A 14,885-nucleotide genomic window follows, 5' to 3' on the forward strand; every position below is an offset into this window, starting at 1 on the left:
ATTACTGAAAACAATACATACCGACAGTATCAATTACTAAAAAAAATGATTATTGTAACACTGCATGAATGGACGGCCAAAACAATACAGAAAATACAACTATCAAGAACAAGACCGGAGGGACTCAAATAGGTTACTATGACTGTAGCACTATGTATTGACGTGACCTGCACTCCCAGACGCTGCAAGAGGCTGCATAATGCTTGATGGTAAACAGCTCAAAATTCTGCTGTTGACAAATAACCTCTGGGGTGAGGCAAGGGCAGCACCTGGTCTACGAATCATGTATGTACGTTTCGTGGCCGTATATGTCCTTGGTGCAGTCCTGCGTACACCACAGTATACACTTTACTAATTTATCAGAAATACAAGTTTGATGTTCAACAGAAGATACAGGTTACACAACAACAAAAACACAGAGACAAGGGCGGCAACAGGAAACAAATACACCTTAAACCCTGAGGTTTCTGGGATTGTGGCTCATGATGTAAGGATCTAGTGCTGCCAGTAGATGTTACTGAGTCGTTTTTTTCAGAATTTGTGAAAATGACAGCAATGTATATGAGTTAGTACCGGATTTGTTGCACACTCTGTATGTGTTTGCATTCTGGTCAGACAGACGATTGTATAGATTCATGCCTGTACACGTATGTATGAGATTTTATCTGACAAGTGGACCTTATGGAGTGGCCCTGTTCGATTTTATGTATGTATATTTATAGCATTTGGAAGACATCAATTTGCTAAACCAGTGCAACACAATTTTAAAAATAAAAACTCAAAAAAATTCTTTAAAATGAGATGATTTGATTTTTTAGTATTTTAAGCATAAAAGATTTTGGGCATGTTACATCAATGACTGTAGTTGAACGTGTCTGGTGATAAAAGATTCCTTTTGACACCATTGACCATTCCATGTTGAGGAATTAGACATTGCATCGAAATACATCTGACTAATTGCAGCTTGATACTCTTTGTTAACTTATCAAGTACACTTTGGCAGCAATCTATAGCCATTATTCAGTATTCAAAATGGATTCAGACAAGGAGATCCATACTATTCAACTTAGCCATGGAAAAAGTAAGCTGTCGCACTGGTCTAATCAGAGAAATAGAGAATGGTGGGAGCAGTCATAATATTGGTATTTTCTGACGATGTTGTGATTATCGGTAACACCCTAGAGCAACTATGTACTGATATGTCTGCACAATGCGAAGAAAATTAGGCTGATGGTCAACAATTATAAAACCAAATATCTCGTTGTATTCCACTGTCAAGCTCTCCTTTGTTCCATAGTTGGTGACAGGCATGCCTTTGAACAAGTTCAAGAATGCGAGTAGCTGGGACCACACTGTCTAATGAAAGTGAAGTAACGAAAGAAGTGGATCAACGAATAATGAGCTGTAATTGCATGTTCTTTAGTCTGAAGAATTCATTCAATTCATGACTGGTATCTTATTGTTACATGATCCAGCTGTACATGATACTAATAATAATTGTACTTTTATATTGTGGGTAAACCTGGACAACATCAGTAACAACTGAAGAAGCAATCTGTATCTTTGAGAGGAAGGTACTTCAAAAGATCGTTGAACTATCTACAATGTCATGGGAGACAAGCAGGAACAAAGAATAAAAGAAGATGTGTACCATCAGTTTGGAAGGCCACATGTTGGACAAATATTAAGGCAGAACAGGCTACAGTGACTTGCCACATCGTTCAAGCTGATGGATCCCTCCCAAACTTGGGCCTCCATTCCCAATCTGCTGGAAAAGGCCCAATGGGATGTCCAAAAACGCAATGGAAGGACTTAATATTAACGATACTCAAACAAATAGAGCCAGTTGTGGCGTAAGATGAAGCTTGAGACCAACTCTTTTGTGACTTACTGACTCCTTTTTATTGTGCTTTTTTAATCGTTCTTTTACAACTTTTTGAAGTGTACTGATATTCTTTTTGTCATTGTAGTGTGGTTATTTATTTTGTTGTTTTCTCTGCTGTAGGCCTTGAAGGCCCATTAATCTAATAAATGATGGTCATGATGATTTTATTGAAATTCTATATTTTTGGGCATGTGGAAATTATAACAAACGCATACTGAATCACAGTTTTCCACTGGCATTAACATTATTTTATTTTCAGTTATGGGCCACATGAAAGAAATTAAAATTTGATACAGACATGTGAAATGATTTGTACACATCAATAATACGCTAGAATGATTTTTTTCTCTGCAGTGTTGTGTACACTGAAATGAAATTTTCATGAGGAATGTTCTTTCATCAATAACACTGGTGCATTTCATATACTGGATTGAAGAAAGAATAAATTAATTGGTAATAGATATACAGCATACCCATAAAAAAATTCATTTGCAGTGGAGCACCAGATCTTTCTGTAGATATTGTCCACCTTTTTGAATTTTTATTAACTAGAATCTATTAGATGACTACTGTGAGGGATGCCTGCTATGATAATTGTTTGCTTTTTTACTTTAATCACAGTGACTTTCAGAGTTATATGTGACTTTAATAGGAATTTTCTGTAAACATTATTCGTTCTCAGCATGTCTCGAAATGCACTGATTCTTTCATAAACTTCATTTCTTTAAAATTTCATGCATCTGATTACCAGACTGTAGCTCCCAACACTTGCTGGTAACGTAAAGTTTCAATTTCAGTTTTACCATGATCGAGAATACCAGGGTTTGTTTTGGTTTCAGTAGTCTGTTACCACTCACTGTTGGTGCAGATAAAATGTGATCAAAACTTTTTTCTGACATTTCCTGTTGGTTGTCGTAGCACTGTTTACTCTGAATAAGCGTTCGCTTGACACTATTTTGCTGAACAAATTGCCTTAAAAATACTTTAGAGTATAAAGTTTGTAGTCTGAAGTATAGCACACATGCAGACTTAATAGTCTAAAGGCCAATTCACACTGGCCATCCCGTCACATCACGCCACGACACGTCGCAGTACCACAAAGGTTTCTCTGGAGGAAAGTTTTGTTGGCTGACGTCATCTGTTCGTTGCTGATCACATGACCCACAAGCTCATTTTCTCAAGCTAACCAGCCATGCAGAGATATTCATATTTCGTTTTATGTTGGTTGATGTCAGTTGTTTATTGTCCAAAAAATGGTTCAAATGGCTCTGAGCACTATGGGACTTAACTTCTGAGGGTATCAGTCCCCTAGAACTTAGAACTACTTAAACCTAATTAACCTAAGGACATCGCACACATACATGCCCGAGGCACGATTCGAACCTGCAACCATAGTGGTCACGCGGTTCCAGACTGTAGCGCCTAGAACCAGTCGGCAACCTCGGCCGGCAGTTTATTGTTCGTAAGCTGCTTTAAATTGTCTCATTTCATTATCTCTTTGGTTGGAAATTATAATAAATAACGAGAGATTATTTGCAACAGTAAGACAGCCATCTGAATTGTACGTGAGCATGCTAAATTACTTGCCTCTACTACATTTATAAAGTGGATTTGTGTGGATACTAGTACTGTATTTAATATTTTACAATGAAATGGATTGCAACATGGCTGCATTTGAAGTGAAAAAAGTACTGTGGGTAGAATCAAACTGATCAGTTGTTGGAATTTATTCATATGTTGTCAGCCATTTGTAGTGTAACATAGAGAAACGCAATGAAACCTTCAGTAGTTTGTGTAAATATGTGTTTGTGGGCAGGCCTATTTATTATTAAGTAGTTCCATGTCTTAAGTGTGAAACAGTTTTGTCAACATCAGTGGTCAAGATTTATGTGGTTCCACTAGCTAACCCCTGCACAGATATTCACTTGAACTGTTGCTGTTGTTGTGGTCTTCAGTCCTGAGACTGGTTAGATGCAGCTCTCCATGCTACTCTATCCTGTGCAAGTTTCTTTATCTCCCAGTATCTACAGCAACCTACATCCTTCTGAATCTGTTTAGTGTATTCATCTCTTGGTCTCCCTCTACGATCCCTTGATGCCTCAGAACATGTCCTACCAACCGATACCTTCTTCTAGTCAAGTTGTGGCACAAACTTCTCTTCTCCCCAATCCTATTCAATACCTCCTCATTAGTTATGTGATCTACCCATCTAATCTTCAGCTTTCTTCTGTAGCACCACATTCCAAAAGCTTCTATTCTCTTCTTGCCCAAACTATTTATCGTCCATGTTTCACTTCCATACATGGCTATACACATACAAATACTTTCAGAAATGACTTTCTGGCACTTAAATCTGTACTCGGTGTTAACAAATTTCTCTTCTTCAGAAACGCTTTCCTTGCCATTGTCAGTTTACATTTTATGTCCTCTCTACTTCGACTATCATCAGTTATTTTGCTCCCCAGTTAGCAAAACTTCTTTACTACTTTAAGTGTCTCATTTCCTAATCTAATTCCCTCATTATCACCCAACATAATTCAGCTACATTCCATGAATCTCGTTTTGGTTTTGTTGATGTTCATCTTATATCCTCCTTTCAAGACATTGTCCATTCTGTTCAACTGCTCTTCCAAGCCCTTTGCTGTCTCTGACAGAATTACAATGTCATCGGCGAACCTCAAAGTTTTTATTTCTTCTCTATCGACTTTAATACCTACTCCGAATTTTTCTTTTGTTTCCTTCACTTGAACTATTAAATGCCAAATACAAAATGTAAATAAAATTTATATATCTTGAAGGGAAAGTTATTGAGGAAGACATGACTAATGCACAAAAATTTGCACTGGGATAGCAGTTAAAGTTAACTTTAAAGCAAACTAGATTTTCATGAGATGTAATGGCAGCCTGGAAGACCGTGTTCCTTTAAGTAACTCTAGGTGCAATTTAACGTAATAAATGGAAAAACTGATGTGTCGACTTTCCAAAATATAACATGGGAATTCCTCTTTCTCAAACTTCTTGTATGGTGTGTGAAATTCCTCTTCTGTAACACAAGATGACATTTTTTCGGACCAACGCACTTTCTCGGTGTTGTTTTGCACTTCTGCCAGCGCTCTCAAATAGGCAAGTTATCCCTGCAAGCTGCGGACTATTCAAGTCCAATAAATGCCATTTTCAGAAAATGTGGACCCCAGAATACATGCATAGAAGTCATCGCGTTGTGTATGTGCTCTCCGGTCTTTAAAACTCTTTAAAATCATTTTGTGAAGATCGCAGTTCCTTGGAAGAACAGTTGAGGACAGCAATGCGAGTTGAGATCATGTGGCTTTAATTGACCTGATGTGCTGCGACATAATGGACAGTGTGAAAACACCTTGACGTGACAGTGCCATGACGGATAGTTTGAGCGGAATATGAATTGTCCTTTACAAAAAAGAAATCCCAGTCGCTCAGTATACTAAATCCGCTGGTTGTATCTGTGGTGCAATAATTGGATAAAGGTGGTTGGATAGGTTCAAAGAGGTTAAGAGTCCTGCCCACGTTCAATATTTGTTGAAAAAAATAGTTTGTCAACGCCCTCACACCATCAACAATATTGACAAATATCATCAGTTGACAAAGCAGTTTTACAAGGCTAATGATTAGAACACCCAAAAGAAAGCATATGCTGCAAATACGGTAGCTATAGCTTGCAAGCAACAGAAAATAGCGAAAAAGAGGTAATGAGTTTGAGAATGGTTAAAAAAAAAAGAGGATATACTGGCCACATGTTAACTTACTGAGAATGATAATCATGCCCCTGAAAGTTTTTCGAGGAGTCCTGTGCCGTACCGCACTAATAAGTTACTAATGTTCAAAAGGGATACAACAGAGATGGCCGGTACGTTAATGAGAGAAGCAGTCGCAGTCAACGAGAGATTAGGAGTAACTTTGAGATTTCTGGCGACATGTAGGTCATTCTAAAGCTCGAAGTCGAATTGAAATCCAACGGTGCGCACGAACGACGTTTGGCTGATACGTGAAGCTCTGTCAACACTTGATCTAGCACGTTCATTTTCTGTTGACAATACTGTGAATATCTTGAAGGACATCAGTACTGCTCGACATTGTTTCTAATTTTGACAATACATCCATACGCCCCCAGACAGCCAATATATTGACGGGTTGACAATATTACTGAAAGTGTGAGGGCCCCTTGAAACTAGATTCTTAAACTCGTTGGTCTGGATTTTCCAGTGAGCTCAATTAAAATTTAGTATTGAGATCACTGGAATTGTCGTAGAACGAATAACTTTGACGAACTTTAGTTTGTGTTGTATTTATAGGTCTGTTTGAGCAGTTACCAGAATGCGCCAGACAACAGGCTGTAATGCGCATGCGCAGCTACGATGACGTAGGCAGCCCGTGCTTGGTGCTTGCTCTGCTCATACGCTTTTCGTCGTATTTCTGGTGGGGCATCACGTGACCATGTGTAGCCGTGCCGCCCGTGCGGCATGTTGTTGAGAGAATATGCTGAATTGTTTTATCATATCCCACATAGATAAAGGATGCAAATAAGGAAGTAGTTCTTGGCTTTTGAGTCATTTCAAAATTAGACTCCACGGCTCGAAGTACCATAAAATTTTTCACAGATTTTTTCTTTTAATTCGTGCTCTGCAATTTTGTTATGTAGCATTTCCAACACGTTTACATCTACACGTCACTGCAAAAAGCTACTAGGATGGAATACAAATTACTTGCAACAAAAAAAGAGAGAGTTTCTTGTGTAGCTTACACCGGAATAAAGGACAATAACTTTCATAACTATTTCAAAATGTGAAAAAATTAACATGGTTGTCTATGAGGCAAAGAAACGGTACAACTGACAGTTTATATTCTACTCTAGGAATAAATATGAAGCCATGTGGGGAGTTAAAACGATAAAACATGCTATGCTGCCAGTCTAAAATTTAGCATAGAATGGCATTCTATAAATTTAAGACGTAAACACAAATAAAGAAACAACTTCAGGCCCAGAGGAAGTACGAGACAAGTGCCTTGTGATCGAAAAACACTTTCACAGAAGGCAGATCTATAAAATTCTGCTACAGCTGTCATTATATTTGAAACAAAATATTTAGTTCAAAACCACTGACCAAATTTGCCCACTTAGCTTCAAGTCAATGATTACGTGTGTTCGTACGTATATAGCATTAAGAGATCTTACAGTGTCATGCAAGGAACAGGACATCAGAGACTACTCCAGCAGCATCGGAATTCCATAAACCATACTAAATGCTTCATTCCGCTCTAATTGCACATTTCTATGTCCAGATGGACTCTGAAGTTCCTGATATTCAGCTTTTCATGTGGTTCTCGTGATACAAATTTTCTTGGAGGTCCAGTACTGTATTCTCATATTTGGTTCTTTATTATGGTATAACGTCATTCGTCCCAGAAAATGAAAATTTGCACTTTAAATTGAACGAGGTTGAAAGTAGCCAATAGCGCGGAATGAAACACTTCGTTTCGTTTCAAATAAACTAACTGCCTCAGAGGAAAAAAAACATTAACTCAAGCAAATTTCTCTATAAAACACAGAAATAGCTTCATTAAGACATTAATGGTTGATTACTAATAACCTGGAAATAATATAAAATCAGAAAATTGAAACTACTAACTTATTTTGGTCTTTCATGGTTATGAGAATGTATATTAATTCACTTGATGGCTCCCGGCCGCAGAAATCTGTTTTGTTTTCATTTGACATGGGAGCTGTAAACGAAGACACGGCCACGGGTCACGTGATGAAGGACCCCCCACTATAACTCAGCTTGCTCTGCGCATGCGCGAATCTGGCAGCTTGGGCGCGCCAGGAAAATTTTTCCGGGTAGCTTCTGGCTACTTGCTGCTACTGCTCGTACACCAAACAGCCACGCTCCAAGTAGCCAGAAGCGGGAGGAAGGCACTGCTCATACGCGAATTCAGCTCTGCGCATGCGCACGAGCCCGCTGGCAACTGCTCATACGAACCTTATGTTTACAAAGTTCACGTGGTGAAAACATAACTTGTTTTACTTTCATCTGGAAGCAGAAAAGGTGCATATTATGAAAGTACGTAAACGTATTTACTAATCTAAATAGTAGATAAGTAATTATGGAAAGGTATTGTGATTTTGGGGCAGCGTTTATTGGTATGGTGTACTTTTAGAGGCCCCGTGTTTAATTAATTAATTGTATAGTAACAATTAATTAAGACAATATTATGTCATAAATAAGTAAATTAACATCTGTTGTAAGCTATCAATTGAAAATTTCAGATTTTTTTGTGTATTTCCCGGAAAAAGAAAAGATTTCATAGGTGCCAATTTAGGAATAGGTTTGTTTATATTACCATATTATGTAAAGCACGTGATTATTTCAATAAAGTACAGGTTGTGTTGTTAGTGTATTCTTACACGTTATCCATTTGATTCTCGAGTAAGCAGCCTAAGTGAAAAGATCGTAAATAAGTGAAAGTTCGTTCCATTCTTCTCAAGAAGAAGAAGAAGAATTCTTGCGTGGGGGACTGATGACCTTCGCTGTTTAGTCCCCCTTAAACATCCCAACAACCACCGCCAATTCTTGCGGCCCCACACCTGAAGATTCACAAGTGAAAGTTTATTTAGTGTAGGCTTAGTTCTTTGTTTACTTTTGCTTCATAACATAAACAATAAAGGTTTAATCGTTTCTATATCTACTATAGTTCTGAATTAGTATCCGAGCGTTAGACCTAAACTTTCTAATAAATTTAATACATTAATTTAGTAGTCTAGGAAGTTATTCGTGTTGTTAACTTACACTAAAGCTAAAATTTTGTTTGCCATGATGTCGGTGACTGTAGCGGCATGGGAATTGTGAAAATAAACGTGTCTCATTAGTTGTGTAGGATTTGCTGTAGAGATAGGAAGATAGTTGTGCGGGAGGGGAAGATTGCTGCCCTTCGGGCAGAACCACATAAAACGAAGAAAGATCTGGAAAGATTAAGGGGATAGAAGGGAATAGAGAAGTGTGAAGTGACAACAGTTTATGGAAGAAACAGGAATTGGACAATGTAATCACTGTGGAAAACAGGTTTGATCTGTTTCCACAGTTGGAAACTGATGAACAACAAGTAGTTGTAGTAATAGACAGGACACAACAAACTCTCAAAAAGTATTTGAGATATAAGAAGTCAAAAAAAGTTGTGAAGAACAAGAAAGTTTTGTAGTTAAGTAGTGTTACAGTATTCAAGTTAGCTTCTTTCTTCTGTAGAGAAAATATGGAGAAAGCAGGAGTTGACATTGTTGGAAACTTTTTTGGTTTAAAGAATATTGATATTAATAAACTTTACTCAGTCACCACTTAGATCTTGTGCAACAGAAGTAGTATTTCATAACATGTCCTTTATAATAGTAAGTACTTACAGAGCACCTTCAGGAAAGTTTAACATCTTCATAAAAAATCTGGAAGCTCCGTTGTCCCATCTCAAAGTAAAAATAAATAAATAAAAAGAAAATAGTACTTGCTGGTGATTTTAATGTTGAAAAGCTCTGCCAGTGAAGAATTAATGCACTCAGTGACACTGTCATTCAATTTCATTCCTACTGTAAACTTTGCAGCTAGAGTATGTAAATGCTCTGGGACTGCTGTTGATAATATGTTTGTAGACATATCTAGTAAAAAAAGTAATAGCACAAAACCAATTGTAAATGGGCTATCTAATCACGGCATGAAACATCATGAACAATGTCAGTACCATGTTTGAAAACTGTTTTCCTCTAAAAGTTACTCAGATTAAACAGAAGTCTATAATAAAACCATGGATTACACAAGGAATAAAGATTTCCTGTAAGACAAAATGGAAAATGTATCTGTCGACCAAGAATAGCTCCAATGCTGATGATTTAGCTAAATACAAGGATTACTGTAAAATATTAAAAAAAGTAATTCAGACATCTAAAGAAATGCACTACGAGAAGAAGATAGCAATGTCAGGGAACAAAATAAAAACAATATGGGATATAGTGAAAGAGGAGACTGGTAGAACCAGAAAGGAACAGGAGCAAAAAGCACTAAGGGTAGATGACACTTTGGGATCCGATGGGCATAGTGTGGCAAATCTTTAACAAGTACTTTGTATCTGTTACTGATAGAATGGGACTGTCAGGATCAGTAAGTAATGCCCTTCAGTATCTGAAACTAGCCTTTACAAATAGCTTCAGGTACACGAATATGTCACTCACTTCACCAAAGGTAATAACTTCCATAATTAAATATTTAAAAACAAAGCATTCTAGTGGTTATGATGAAAAAATCAACAAAGTTAATTAAGGCATGTTCTTGTGAGTATAGTACAATTCTAAGTTACTTGTGTAACCAGTCAATTATAACTGGGACATTTCCTGACTGGCTAAAATATGCAGATGTTAAGCCTCTATTCAAGAAAGGGGATAAAGAGATACCATCAAACTACAGACCGATTTCACTTTTGCCAGCGTTCTCAAAAATTTTAGAAAAAGTAATGTACAGACAGCTTCTCAACCATCTGACCACAAATAACATATTATCAAGAACACAGTTTGGATTTCTGAAGGGTTCTGAAATCGAGAAGGCTATTTACACCTACAGTGAAAATGTACTTAATTCATTAAATAACAAGTTACAAGCATCATGTATTTTCTGTGATTTGTGAAAGGCATTCGATTGTGTGAACCACAACATCCTTTTAAATAAATTAGAATTCTATGGTGTCACGAGCAGTGCTGCAAAATGGTTCAAGTCATACCTCACTAATAGGAAACAAAGGGTGTCAGTGCAAGGGAATAGTGAATTAAGTCATCATCAGAATGGGAAGAAATTACATGTGGTGTCCCACAAGGATCCATCTTAGGGCCATTACTTTTTCTTGTGTACATTAATGATCTCTCATCAGTTACGCTGCCAGAAGCAGAGTTCGATTTGTTTGCAGATGACACAAGTATTGCAATAAATAGTATGTCGAGTATAGTTCTAGAAAGGTCTGCTAATGATATTTTCATGGATATTAATAAATGGTTTAAAGCCAACTCACTGACATTACACTCCGAAAAGACTCACTACATGCAATTCAGAACCTGTAAGAGGTTTCCACATAGAATATGCATAAAGTATGAAGAAGAGCAGATAGAAGAGGTCGACAGTCTTAAATTCCTGGGATTACAACTTGATAATAAATTCAGTTGGGAGGAGCACACCACAGAACTGCAGAAACGCCTTAACAAATCTGTATTTGCAATTCGAGTGTTAGCAGACATAGGCGACATAAAAATGAAAAAGCTTGCATACTTTACCTACTTTCATTCCATAATGTCATATGGTATAATATTTTGGGGTAACTCTTCAAGTCAAACAAAAGTTTTCAGAGTCCAAAAGCGTGTAATATGTATTATTTGTGGAGTAAATTCACGGATGTCCTGTAGAAACTTCTTCAAATAACTGGGTATATTAACTACTGCCTCTCAGTATACTTACTCCTTAATGAAATTTGTCCTAAATAATATATCTCTTTTTCCAACAAACAGCTCAGTTCATACATACAATACCGGGAACAAAAATGATCTGCGGACTTAAAAGCACTTACTTTAGTTCAAAAAGGGGTCCACTACTCAGGAACACTCATCTTCAAAAATTTGCCAGCAAACGTAAAAAATTTAGTTACAAATAAAGATCAGTTTAAAAGGAGTCTGAAAGTCTTACTATTAGCCAACTCCTTCTACTCAATTGGCGAAATTTTTAATAGAAACAAATGATGTATTGTATATATTCATACTATTACTATTGTTATTTCAGCTTTAAAAAAAAATGACATGTTCCACATCCACGAGGATCTCCTCAGCACGGATCTATGGAACGGAAAACTAATCTAATCTAATCTAAACATTGCAACTTGTCAGGATGAAAAAAATTGTTAAATCTAAGTATAAAAGAGGAATAAATAAGTCAAAAATTGGGAATTTTAGAAGATTGCTCAAAGACATGAATTGGATAGATGTTTACAATACTTTTGGCTCAAATAGAAAATACAAAGCATTGATTAATAAAGTTACTTCCTCTTTTGGAAATTGTTTTCCCCTAAAGGTAACTCAAATCAAAAAGAAGTCTAAAAATAAACCATGGATTAAACAAGGGCTAAAGATATCATGTTGGACAAAAAGAAGACTGTACCTACTATCTAGGAACAGCACTGATGTTAACATTGTAATATATTGCAAAGAATACTGCAAAATATTGAAGCCAGTAATCCAGAAATCAAAGCAGTTTTATTATGAGAAAAAGATAATTACATCAGGCAACAAAGTAAAAACTGTAAAGGAATTTAGTAAAGACAGAGACAGTTGGGGCCAGAAAGGAAGAGGAACAGATAGCACTAAAAGTAAATGAGACATTGGTAACAAGTGCATGTGGTGTTACAAACCTCTTAAACATGTACTTTATTTCTGTTACTGACAGCTTGGGGTTATCAGGTTCAGTAAACAGGGCAATGGAGTATCTGGGACCAGCCTTTACAAATAACTTCAGGAAAATGGAAATGAGACTCACATCTCCCAAAGAAGTGCCATCCATCACAAAATAGTTAAATTCTAAGTATTTTAGCAGCTACAATAACATGCCAATGACGTTAATCACAGAGTGCTTATGCTTGTTGAGTTTTATCTTAAGTTATTTGTGTAATCAATGGCTTATCAGTGGAAATATGCTTCATTACGCTTCTTTAGAAGAAGAATCGGGCAGGTAGGTTAGAAAATTTAAAAAGGGAAATGGATAGGTTAAAGATATATATAGTGGGAATTAGTGAAGTTCGGTGGCAGGAGGAACAAGACTTCTGGTCAGGTGAATACAGGGTTATAAATACAAAATCAAATAGGTGTATGCAGGAGTAGGTTTAATAATGAATAAAAAAATAGGAGTGCTGGTAAGTTACTACAAACAGCATAGTGAACACATTATTGTCGCCAAGATCGACACGAAGCCCATGCCTACTACAGTAGTACAAGTTTATATGCCAACTAGCTCTGCAGATGGTGAAGAAATTGATGAAACGTAAGATGAGATAAAAGAAATTATTCAGATAGTGAAGGGAGATGAAAATTTAATAGTCATGGGTGAGAAGCAGGCAAAAAGGAATACAAACGTCTCAAAACTGAGATCCACAGGAAGTGCAAAATGGCTAAGCAGAGATGGCTAGAGGACAAATGTAAGGGTGTAGAGGCTTATCTCACTAGGTGTAAGATAGATACTGCCTACAGAGAACTTTGGAGAAAAGAGAACCACTTGTATGAATATCAAAGCTCAGATGGAAACCCAGTTCTAAGCAAAGAAGGGAAAGCAGAAAGGTGGAAGGAGTATATAGAGGGTCTATACAAGTGTGATGTACTTGAGGACAATATTATGGAAATGGAAGAGGATGTAGATCAAGATGAAATGGGAGATATGATACTGCGTGAAGAGTTTGACAGAGCACTGAAAAACCTAAGTTGAAACAAGGCCCCGGGAGTAGACAACATTCCATTAGAACTTCTGACGGCCTTGGGAGAGCTAGTCATGACAAAACTCTACCATCTGGTAAGCAAGATCTATGAGACAGGCGAAATACCATCAGACTTCAAAAAGAATATAATAATTCCTATCCCAAAGAATGCAGGTGTTGACAGATGTGAAAATTACAGAACTATCAGTTTAATAAGTCACAGCTGCAAAATACTAACGCGAATTCCTTACAGACAAATGGAAAAACTGGTAGAAGTTGACCTTGGGGAAGATCAGTTTGGATTCCGTAAATGTTGGAACACGTGAGGCAATACTGACCTTACGTCTTATCTAAGAAGAAAGATTAAAAGATTAAGGAAAGGCAAACCTACGTTTCTAGCATTTGTAGACTTAGAGAAAGCTTTTGACAATGTTGACTGGAATACTCTCTTTCAAATTCTCAAGGTGGCAGGGGTAAGATACAGGGAGTGAAAGGCTATTTACAATTTGTACGGAAACCAGATGGCAGTTATAAGAGTCGAGGGGCATGAAAGGGAAGCAGTGGTTGGGAAGGGAGTGAGACAGGGTTGTAGCCTATCCCAGATGTTATTCAACCTGTATATTGAGCAAGCAGTAAAGGAAACAAAAGAAAAATTCGGAGTAGGTATTAAAATCCATGGAGAAGAAATATAAACTTTGAGGTTTGCCGATGACATTGTAATTCTGTCAGAGACAGCAAAGGGCTTGGAAGAGCAGTTGAATGGAATGGACAGTGTCTTGAAAGGACGATGTAAGATAAACATCAACAAAAGCAAAACGGGGATCATGGAATGTAGTTGAATTAAGTCGGGTGATGCTGAGGGAATTAGATTAGGAAATGAGACACTTAAAGTAGTAAAGGAGTTTTACTAGTTGGGGAACAAAATAACTGATGATGGTCGAAGTACAGAGGTTATAAAATGTAGACTGGCAATGGCAAGGGAAGCGTTTCTGAAGAAGAGAAATTTGTTAACATCGAGTATAGATTTAAGTGTCAGGAAGCCATTTCTGAAAGTATTTGTATGGAGTGTAGCCATGTATGGAAGTGAAACATGGATGATAAATAGTTTTGTCAAGAAGAGAATAGAAGCTGTCGAAATGTGGTGCTACAAAAGAATGCTGAAGATTTGATGGGTAGATCACATAACTAATGAGGAGGTATTGAATAGGATAGGGGAGAAGAGGAGTTTGTGGCACAACTTGACAAGAAGAAGGGACAGGTTGGTAGGGCATGTTCTGAGGCATCAAGGGATCACAAATTTAGCATTGGAGGCAGCATGGAGAGTAAAAATCGTAGAGGGAGACCAAGAGATGAATACACTAAGCAGATTCAGAAGGATGTAGGTTGCGGTAAGTGCTGGGAGATGAAGAAGCTTGCACAGGATAGAGTAGCATGGAGAGCTGCATCAAACCAGTCTCAGGTCTGAAGACCACAACAACAACAACATAGAAGAAGG

The 14,885-nt window shown here is 37.3% G+C and overlaps 1 protein-coding gene across 2 annotated transcripts in view; it reads left to right on the top strand.

The window, feature by feature from the left end:
• The first annotated feature begins 5,215 nt into the window (after positions 1 to 5,215).
• The window catches only part of LOC124616061 (WD repeat-containing protein 89), a 263,783-nt gene continuing 254,113 nt past the window's right edge, over positions 5,216 to 14,885 (top strand). Inside the window, exons 1-2 of one of the 2 annotated variants that reach the window (XM_047144296.1) lie at positions 5,216 to 6,204; positions 7,898 to 7,962. The gene's annotated coding sequence lies outside the window, so the exon portion shown is untranslated. Of the gene's footprint in view, positions 6,205 to 7,897; positions 7,978 to 14,885 lie in introns of both variants that reach the window. The other variant, XM_047144295.1, reaches the window with a different exon arrangement.

This window comes from Schistocerca americana, chromosome 5 (assembly GCF_021461395.2).
Source record: "Schistocerca americana isolate TAMUIC-IGC-003095 chromosome 5, iqSchAmer2.1, whole genome shotgun sequence".
Lineage (NCBI taxonomy): Eukaryota > Metazoa > Arthropoda > Insecta > Orthoptera > Acrididae > Schistocerca > Schistocerca americana.